The sequence below is a fragment of the Boleophthalmus pectinirostris genome, unplaced genomic scaffold, assembly GCF_026225935.1.
Source record: "Boleophthalmus pectinirostris isolate CB_2022bp ecotype Guang Dong unplaced genomic scaffold, ASM2622593v1 HiC_scaffold_18, whole genome shotgun sequence".
NCBI classification, from domain to species: Eukaryota; Metazoa; Chordata; class Actinopteri; order Gobiiformes; family Gobiidae; genus Boleophthalmus; species Boleophthalmus pectinirostris.
The window spans coordinates 19,423,019-19,432,654 of NW_026571133.1; the positions used below are offsets into that span (position 1 = coordinate 19,423,019).

Below are 9,636 nucleotides of genomic sequence, written 5' to 3' on the forward strand. Positions count from 1 at the left end.
GTTTCCTGACACAGAAGAGTACAATGTTGGAGCTTTGGGTTTCAACTTGGTTTCTCTGACAATAAAGTAAAGCTACCATTTGTAGATTATTATATATATATATTTTTTCATAAGTATATAGGATATGGGGAGCTATTTTTCACTGAAGTCTGTAGCAAAATGTTCAGGTTTTAAATAATAAAAAAAAGTTAAAAGGTAAAAATGAGACATGTCTCTCAGTAAATAAATACAAATATTTCAAAATTGAGAGATGCTGGGAGGGGGATGTTGCATGCATCAGAAGCCTGTTATTGTCCCAGTAGCTGGCACCACTCGCTGGCAGATGGAGGTGCTATTAGCAAAGTCACCACTACACCTGCTCCTGCTAAGTACAGAAAATGCCATCATCACTTCATTCCTCATAGCCATTAGTGTGCTAGACAGACTGCACTGTCTGATCAATAGGGGTTGGAGCCTTGTATTTGCTGTAAAATAAAGAAAAATCGAGCAGAGAAGTGAATAAGGCGGTTGTTAATTAGCTGCCAGACACCTTTAGGAAGATCTGAAACATACTAAATATAAGAAGACAGGGTCCCTCACCTTCAACAGCTTGCTATAGGAGATTTATCAAAAGTTTAACAACCTTGGCAAAAAAAGTGAAGAATTTTTTCCGTGTCACGCTTTATGTCAAAACACATTGAGAGAAACGTCTTCACCGTCTGGAATCCATACATTAGTGTAGGAGCGAGGAGTCGGTGCTGAGGCGAGCAGGGGAGAAACTGACTTTGGCTGGAAAGTTAGATGATGTGCGTCTCTTTATGTGGGTCATTTACATATTAGAAAGACTTCAGGACCAGTCACGCCATCAGAGCAACACGCAGGCCTGGGATTGATCGTGCACACATCAGGTCAGCGGAAATATGTCATGTGAAGTGGAATGTGGCGTGAAAATATGTTATTTTTTTAAAAGAAAGGTATGGAATAACTTTATGAAATCCAACTCCAAATGTAATTTACTCAGACAGATGCCTGCATTTTAAAGAGACCAAAAATCATCTGTTCCCCAAAAAGGCAGAAACAATAGACTTTTTTTTCTTTTTTTATTAAAGTTTTTAGAGTCATGGGACCAAACATTATTGTGTAAGGTCAAATTAAATACATAGAAACAAGTTTGGTATATATCCTGTTCATGTTCCAAGAGAACTGATATGAGCCCTTATACTTTTTTTGTCCAGCTTCTGATAAAAGTGAACTATAAATCACATGGACATGTAACACAGTAATGGAAATCTGTAACCCACATATTTTTATTAAAATCAACCATTCTGAGAAGAATGTGGACCAGTTTGTACTCCAAACCCACCAATAGGAACTTTATATGAATTCCGCCTGGACTTTTTTGCCTCATTACAATTCCCTAAATCTCATGTTTAGTGGGATGCTTCAGTTTTGTCATAGGAATTGCCAAGACCCTACAAAAAATCAATCTAATCTCAATCTGTCTCTCACGCCATACCCAAGGGTCACCTGTTATACCTATTCTTTTATTTACCCCAAAAAATGTGACATTTGAAATCTGACTTTCCTTGTGTAGCACTTGTTCCCAAGTCAAACTGGATACAGAGCACAGAGAACAGCAGAGCGCAAAACTACAGAGCTTCAGCTTCACAAAGAGTCCAGCCATTTGTCTGTGCTCCAAAAGGTTCAGAAACAGATTAAATTTGAATGAACGGTCATCTTAGTCAGGCATTTTAGGAAAAATAGGCTGAAAAAATAAGGGGACATACTATGTTGGAAGGTAACTAAATATTGAGAATACGCATTCTGAATAGTAATGAGTAACTCTATTCTGGTCATTCGGTGGTATTCAGAAAACAGTTTTCTAAAATCAGAGGAATACATCATGGTGTTTAATCATACAATTTATACTTCAAACTGCTAATCAGCGAGAAAAATAGACAACTCAGCGCTTGTGGTGAGTGCATGTGTGATTTTTTCATCTCTAATGAGTAATGCTCAATGTCATAATTTAAATGCAACTGGATATAAAAGTATTGATGTAAAGTATTCAGAATATAACACTCTGATTGGGCAATGTATCAGAATCTGACACCTGGCTGTTTTATAGTTGTGATACAACGTCAGGTTACAAATTATAATTAAAATGATCTTAAGTCACCATACCAACAGCAGAAAAAAATTTACCTGTTTGACATTCATGGATGTGATGTTGATAATATTCAACATCCTTCTAAGTGTATAGTACACCACTATAAAAGAGCACAGGGTGCCTACTGTGCACTCCAGTCTTGCATACACGTTTGTAAGAGCTAATAAATTCGATTGAGCTGGTGGACGCAGTGCTTTAGTGCTGCACTAATGGAATGTGCCCATGAGTCACCACTGTTTCATTGTTCTTCTGTGATAATGTACATTGCACAGGGCTAGTCCGCCATTGAAAGTACTGCCTCTTACCACAAATCAAGTGTAATTGCTGTAAACATAATGAATGCGGTATGAGGATGTTAAACAGCCAGTGTTAGAACAGTTATGGTTTAGGGAATGAAGGTTAAGCCGCATTCTAAGTTTATTTACATGCTGCTTAGAAATTCACTGTATTACTTTTATTTTCTCTATGATACCAGGAATTTAACTTATAAAGTATAAGTTCCATATGATAACATGCCTGGACTGTGTGTGAATGAAAGCTGATGTGAACAGTACAGGAGAGCTTGATAGCAATGCAAAGGAACCTATGATAATGTTTAGGTGAATGGTATTTGCAGCAAAACACATAGTACAAAGGTACTGGCTTCAAGGAAAGATGGAGAAACTGTTGCAAAGCTGCCTGCTGCAGTCTGGCATGTTTAGAGAGCAGCACTATATTAGATAGGTAGTCTAAGAAATTATGCCTGGATGCAGACCTGACTAATCAATCACTATGTTTACATGCACACCAAGTAAACTAGTTAACTGGCCTTTTTTTTTTTTTTAAGATGAGAACTATGATTGAGGTGTCGGGTTCTAATCTCAAAGATAATAAAAAAGAAAAAAAAAACAGATCCACACCACAGTTCTTCAGAGCTCCCAATGTTTTTTATTATTTTAATAGCACCACAATACAATTTCTGTCCTTGGACCCAGTACACAGATGCAACTTTTGTCACATGTCTTTGTCTTGATCTACCAGTACTCTAATCTCAAAGATCCCAATAACATATCTGGAGAAGTCTGTATGTACTCAGATGCCTAATGTATGAAACAGTGTAGTCCAATTAAATGTAGGAGCAGTGTAGTAGAGGAATTTAACTGCATGAGTAAGAATCAGCCCACCACTACGGACTATAACATGTTGTTTCATTGTTTTGGTCCTCTTTGTTATAGTGAAAGTGAACTCAGTGAGAGCCTAAAGGAAATGAAAGTCCTCATTTGGACCCATTTGTTTTCTTTAGCTGCTGGTAGACTGGGCCAAGAGTGGTCTGACAGGTTTTAGGGCAAGGATTATTAGAATCGGGTTGTTTAATGCACAGTATGCTGTTTGGTACTTTTGACTTTTTTAAAATTTTCATGTACCTTCCACTGATAATTTTGTGATGTACTTGAAGTAAAACATTTAAAGCATTTAAAACAAAAGCTCCAGGAACATGTGTAACAATAATTCTCCCATTGTCATTCTCTGAACTATAAATCTCTGTGTTAATATATTGTAATTTCTCCAGTCATGTCAGCTCAATCACTGAAACAATCCACAGCAGACGACTCAGTGAGTGAAGGATGATCAGAGCGCAGTCACTCTCATTGGACTTTACCAGAGCCTCATTCACCATGACTGAGGACACATCCATCTGGGCCTGTCAGACACAGTTCATTAAACAGCACATCTCCTCTCTGTGTTCTCTGACATCTGCTGCATTTTATTGAATTTCACTGCTCATTTAATCCCTCTGTTTTTGTTGTTCATTTTTAATAATTTGGTATAATAGACTGGACGAGAGCTGTGCGACCATGGTAAATTGTATTGTCAAAATGCAGGATGTATTACAAGTGTTCATTAAGAGCCCTCATTAACAACCAGGACTAATGGAAAGAAGAAGTTATGATTTGCTGTTCTTATTACCATACTATAATAAAATTTTACTTGCTATACCCCCGAATGCAGTTTCAAGTAAGTGCACAGGATTCCTCTTATGTTTTATGTTTTATACCGTTTGTGTAGAGTGTGATTTTTATTTTATTTTTTTGCATTTTCTTTCTTTTTTTTATTTTATTAATTTTGTTGTTTATTTATTTCATTCATTAAGGATAAAAAGACATTAACAGTGTCACAACATCACCATACAAGAAATGAATGAAAAGAAGCAGAAAAAAGAGTCATCTTATGTTATCTGCCCCCTTTTCCCTTTTTCCAGACAATACATCAACACAGATAGTTACTAAACATTCCAAATCAGTACATTTCAGTTCAGTTCAATTATTAATCAACTGCAAACAGAAATCTTCACTATTATGCACAACAACTTAGTTTTCTTTTTCATACATACACATTGCATTCGATTTTATGTATTTTTAAAATGTCATTATTGTATTTGATTTTTTTTATATCTTTGTCAAGACTCCTTTCACAGCGATGCTTCGCTCCATAACCTTGGTTCTGAAGCTGTTTTTTTTTTTTACATGTAGGTTCCTTTTACATTGTAGTGGCTTGTTCTTATCTCAAACAGACTTTGAATACCTTTACAGGTAATACATTGCACTTTACTTTATACAGGATTTTGAGGATACTTAATTCAACACTTTAAGTTGAACAAACAATTGGTTGGATGGCTCTCTACAATGACTGTTGGTGATAATTCTCAAGGCCCTTTTCTGTAAAATAAAGTTTGTAAGCAAGTTTTACATGTTGACCCCCAAATTTCTACACAGTAATCAAATGTTGGAGCCAGTTTATATTTATTTAAGAAGTTATTAATTTGATACATTTTATATAAAAGTAAACTGCATTTTTCTTTATTATAGAATTTTTTATAGGTCATCCTGATCTCCTCTCCTCTCCTCCTGCAATCAGGTATATCTAGCCACCTGTAGGAGCAGGGCAGGGGAAGGCAGTGCCCATGGAGAGTGAAGAGGAAAAGACACCATTTTGTGACTACACATGTTATATCAAAAGAAAAGTCAACCACGGAGAATATTATTATCTTCTTTGTTTTTTTTAAATAAATGGATAAACGGATCTGGATCTCCGCGAGTGCTTTTTTTTTTTTTTACGTGAGTTACAAACCTCCTCAAACAAAAGGGGCACAACATCAGATATGCCGTTATTTCTGCTGGACTTTCCTGCTGGACTTTTCTCGTGGATATTTGAGAAGTGTTACCACAATATCGTTATTGCAAATGAGAAGATGTCCTTAAATGTCTTACCTGGGAGAATTAGAAATGAAGAAAAATATTAACATGAACATTTTCCATTAACTGTCTTTCTCTACATGTATACTGGGCTCGCTATATGATGTACAATAAAAATCCATAAATCTTAAACTATATGTTAAAGTAGATGCACCTTTATATTCTTCATTCTGGACTTTAATGGATAATGCTATATCACAATGTGTTGAGCCTTCATGTCTCCAGGTCACATACGGTAAATGTCACCAACTCCCTTTTCAACTTTTGGGCTACTGGAATTATTTCAGCATTAAAAATATAAATGATACATAGCTTGGTGGTGTGGTAAAAATGGTATTCCAACTCCAGCTATTCACATTTTTGTGATGGTTGGAAACAGAGTGGTCAGAGCTATAGGAGGAATTTTGAGGACATTTTACTATTCAGCAGATATGTCGTACAATAAAATGTTATATATATGTTAACGCAGATGAACCTTTATATTCTTCCTTTGTTATTACCTGGACTGAGTAGTTGTATCAGAGATCACAAGGATCACACTGAGCATCACAGTGTATTGATTTTATCTCCAGAATCTGAATGTCTCTAATTTAAGTGTCAGGGGGCTGGCTGCAGTGATGGCCTGCAGCTCGCCCACTGGAATGTAAATCAGTTTGGGGAGGACAGTCTTTGCTCAGGTCACTCAATATCTGACATTTGGCTAAAACGCTTGACTACAAGTTGTAGTGTAACATCCTCTTCTCTAAGGCCATGTCACCATCAATTCACCTCAAGAGTCATGATTGTCTAGTTTAACCTTTGATAGAGGTCAAAGGGCATTTGTCCATTGTTGATGAGCCAGTCAGGAATTTAAGATGAATTTTTGGCTGACATTGTAAATATATGCCCCAAAGCACAAGCAAAAGTAACTAGAATGGGGAACAAATCCTGGAAATGGGTGTATGCTAGACAGTGACAAAGAGGAATGTGCACAATGTGTCGGGGTAAAAAGTCAAGTTAAATCATCCATTGGAGTAAATGTAAATAGTTCTAAACTCAGCAGACAGCTAAATGGGACAGTCCTGGCAATGTTTAAAGTGTGAAGATCAATGAAGGGTACTCATATCAACAAAGTAAAGCACTTACTGAAAAAGAAGCTTGTTTTTAACCTTGGTTTGGAAGAAGCTCACTAATAGTTAAGTTTTTCCCATCACAATAATAACTTGTTTTTGATGTTTTATCAAATTATTAGAAAATTAAATAAATTATTCTCTTTGCTCCCTTTACCCTTCATGTTTCATAAACTGATGCACAATCCACTTGGCGAGAGTTGCTCTTATTTTTGTACTAAACATAATCCCAGGTTATAATACTCCCTACAGTGGCCACTTCAGTGGACTTTAATGGACAATGCTATATCACGATGTGTTGAGCATTCATGTCTCCAGGTCTCAAATGGTAAATATCACCTAGTCTCGTTTCAACTCTTGGGCTGCTAGAATTATTTCAACATTAACGTATTAAAGTATTAAAGTAGTTTGGTGGTGTGGTAAAATGGTGTTCCAACTATTTACCTTTTTATGATAACTGGAAACTAACAGTGGTCAGGGTTATAGGAGGAATTTTGAGGACATTTTACCATTCAAAAGATATATTTTATTTTAACTTGATTGTTACTATGGCAACAGTCCTAATTCTTTGGTAATTCCAAAATGCATGGATATAGGAAGATCGGGCTGAGTATTCTTTGAAACCCACCATCACCAGTATTTGGTTTGAATTGAGAAAGATCAAAACATTACCTGCATTATGAACAGATGTGCCAGGAGCTGAAGCCTCGATCTCACTATGTGTGACGAATGACTGAATTTCACCCTGAGGTCAAAGTTCAAGTCATATCCCTTTACCCGAGCTTTGCGTTAGACACAGATGCATGGTGTCAGATCCTGTGTCTTGGGAGGTTCCTGTAGGACTTCCCTGTGGAGCTGGGATCACACAAAACCAGTCTGCGTGAACCATGACCCCACTGCTGAGACTACAGAGAAAAACCCTAGTGTTCATGCAGCTCTTATTATGCAGAGGTGGACCGAAATATTCAAAATAAAATACTCATGTTACTGTAAGTAGTGATATTTTTGCATACTTGTTTTTGTGTAAATGTGTACTTGTATCTGAGTAAAATTTTAACCATGAATTGTAATCTGAAATCATAGGAGTTACTTCACTTAAGCACACTATTATCCATGTAACTGTACTCTTACGAAGTTGTGTACTCTTTTACTTGGGTTTAACATAAAATTGATGCTGATATATATGCAAATATACACATTAAGTTCAAATATATTTTATCAAACACCAGTAAGAAAACTATCATTGTGAAATATGGATAGATATGATTTAAAAAGTAGTTTAGGTCATTAGATGTTATGAGGATGTCAGGACCTGTGCTAAATACTCACCAACAGCAGAACATCTTATGTAACTTGTTACAGTAATAACCTGCGTTTCCTCGTGGCTCTTTTACTGATAGTACTCAACAGAATCCTATAGAGACATGAATCTGAGGAAACCGCCCTCTATTCATCACAGTGCAGAGGCAGTATAGAGAGACTCTGTCAGCCATTACTTTAACTGGGCCTTGTCCAAACATCATGGTGTTTTATATGCTTCCTGAGGTCAAAGGTTAACACCACTAATCACAAAATAAATCAGCACCTGAAAGCATTCTGTCATCAGCATGCAACTGTTTGATTTGCTCTAATTCATGGTAAAAAGACCAGTTGTAACTCATTTTGATGTATATGTTTCATAGAGTGATGGTACTTAGCATTTAGAGCACCTATAGGTCACAAAGAGAGTATCCAGATCACCAGACAAACCTTTTTTGCCTTAGTTTGAAATACATTTATACAATGTAGGTAAACAAAAAATTTTGGTAATGGGGAAAAAAAGTGTTTTTAGACTTCCAGCTAGTACTTAGTATTTTAAAGTTTTAGTACATTTATGTTGCATATCTGATCCTTTAGTCTCCTAACCCTGTTTGTTTTGTTTAAAGTGTTTCTCTGGGAAGTAGATGCAGTTTTTAACCTTAGGAAATCAAACTTTCTTATCAGCTCCGATGTGAATCGCATACAAAGAGCTTCCCTCTTAAACCTGGCAGAGCACTCTAAATGGAAAAGGATTAGCTGCACAGAGAACAAGGCCTATGGCTATACATGTAAATGGATCATGGTTTTTCCAAAGCAGAAAAGTTTTGGATTCTTGATTATGAGGCTATAAAATTGATAAATATTAATGCAAATGTGCAGACACAATGATGCAGACATATTTCAAACTAATTGTGGGTCATGGAAAATCACATCAACTCAAAAGACTTTTCAGATGTTTAAGCATGAAGCATAGGCCCATATGGGGACAAACAGGTTAATGAGTTGAACCCACTAATCATGCAGATGAATGGTGCCAATTAGCTGAGTGAATGCTCTGCAGTGCTCTCAGGCTGAAAGTAATCTCACTCAGAGTACAGATTGATTAGCTCAGCATTAACATGAGGCTGTCTCTGGGCTGTGTGGTGGACATCTTGGTATTACTTTTGCATTGGTCTGCTTACCTGTCGACTACTTCAAGGTCTGCTTTCCATCTTATTGTAACTTTAATATAATTGATTTGTTTAAGTAGAAGTATGTTTAATAATACTGTATGTGGTTAATTATTATAAATAAATATTAAAATAATGACATCATTTTGGCTATTTTGCAGAAGTGCTTCAACACAAGATTATGCCTAGTACAGTACTGGTGGTTTTCAGAGTCTAGAAAGTGATGACATCGTACTCCCAGATGGGGGGAAAGAGACAGTTTTTTCTTTTGATTACATTGTACTTTGTGATGAAATATCAAACTAATAAATTTGCAAATATTGAACGTGATCTTTTCCATCAATTGCTTGACCCAAGAACTCACTTTATTACAATAAAAATGTACAACATCATTTTAAAATATGTATTAAACATCATTGGACTATAGAAAGTTGTGATGAAACCCAGCAATTATTTGGTTCCAGAAAGGACATTTGTACTTGATTAAAAACATTTCAACAAAAACAATTTCCACACAGCCAGACTATTATTGACATGGTGGTGTTGATTCCAAATGTGCAAAAGGGCACCATTTAAATACTTACAATACGCAGTGCTTGAGTACAGAAAGGTAACCCAGGGGTGTAATGATGTGTGGTCTTCAGTCAATTGTCCATTGAGCCTATGCAGTGACAGTG

General features: G+C 36.2%; 1 long non-coding RNA gene across 1 annotated transcript; it reads left to right on the top strand.

The window, feature by feature from the left end:
* The first annotated feature begins 8,851 nt into the window (after positions 1-8,851).
* Positions 8,852-9,284, top strand: LOC129408898 (uncharacterized). Its single transcript, XR_008632144.1, has 2 exons — positions 8,852-8,988; positions 9,121-9,284. It is a non-coding gene; the product is annotated as an uncharacterized LOC129408898 (long non-coding RNA).
* Positions 9,285-9,636: the final 352 nt, after the last annotated feature.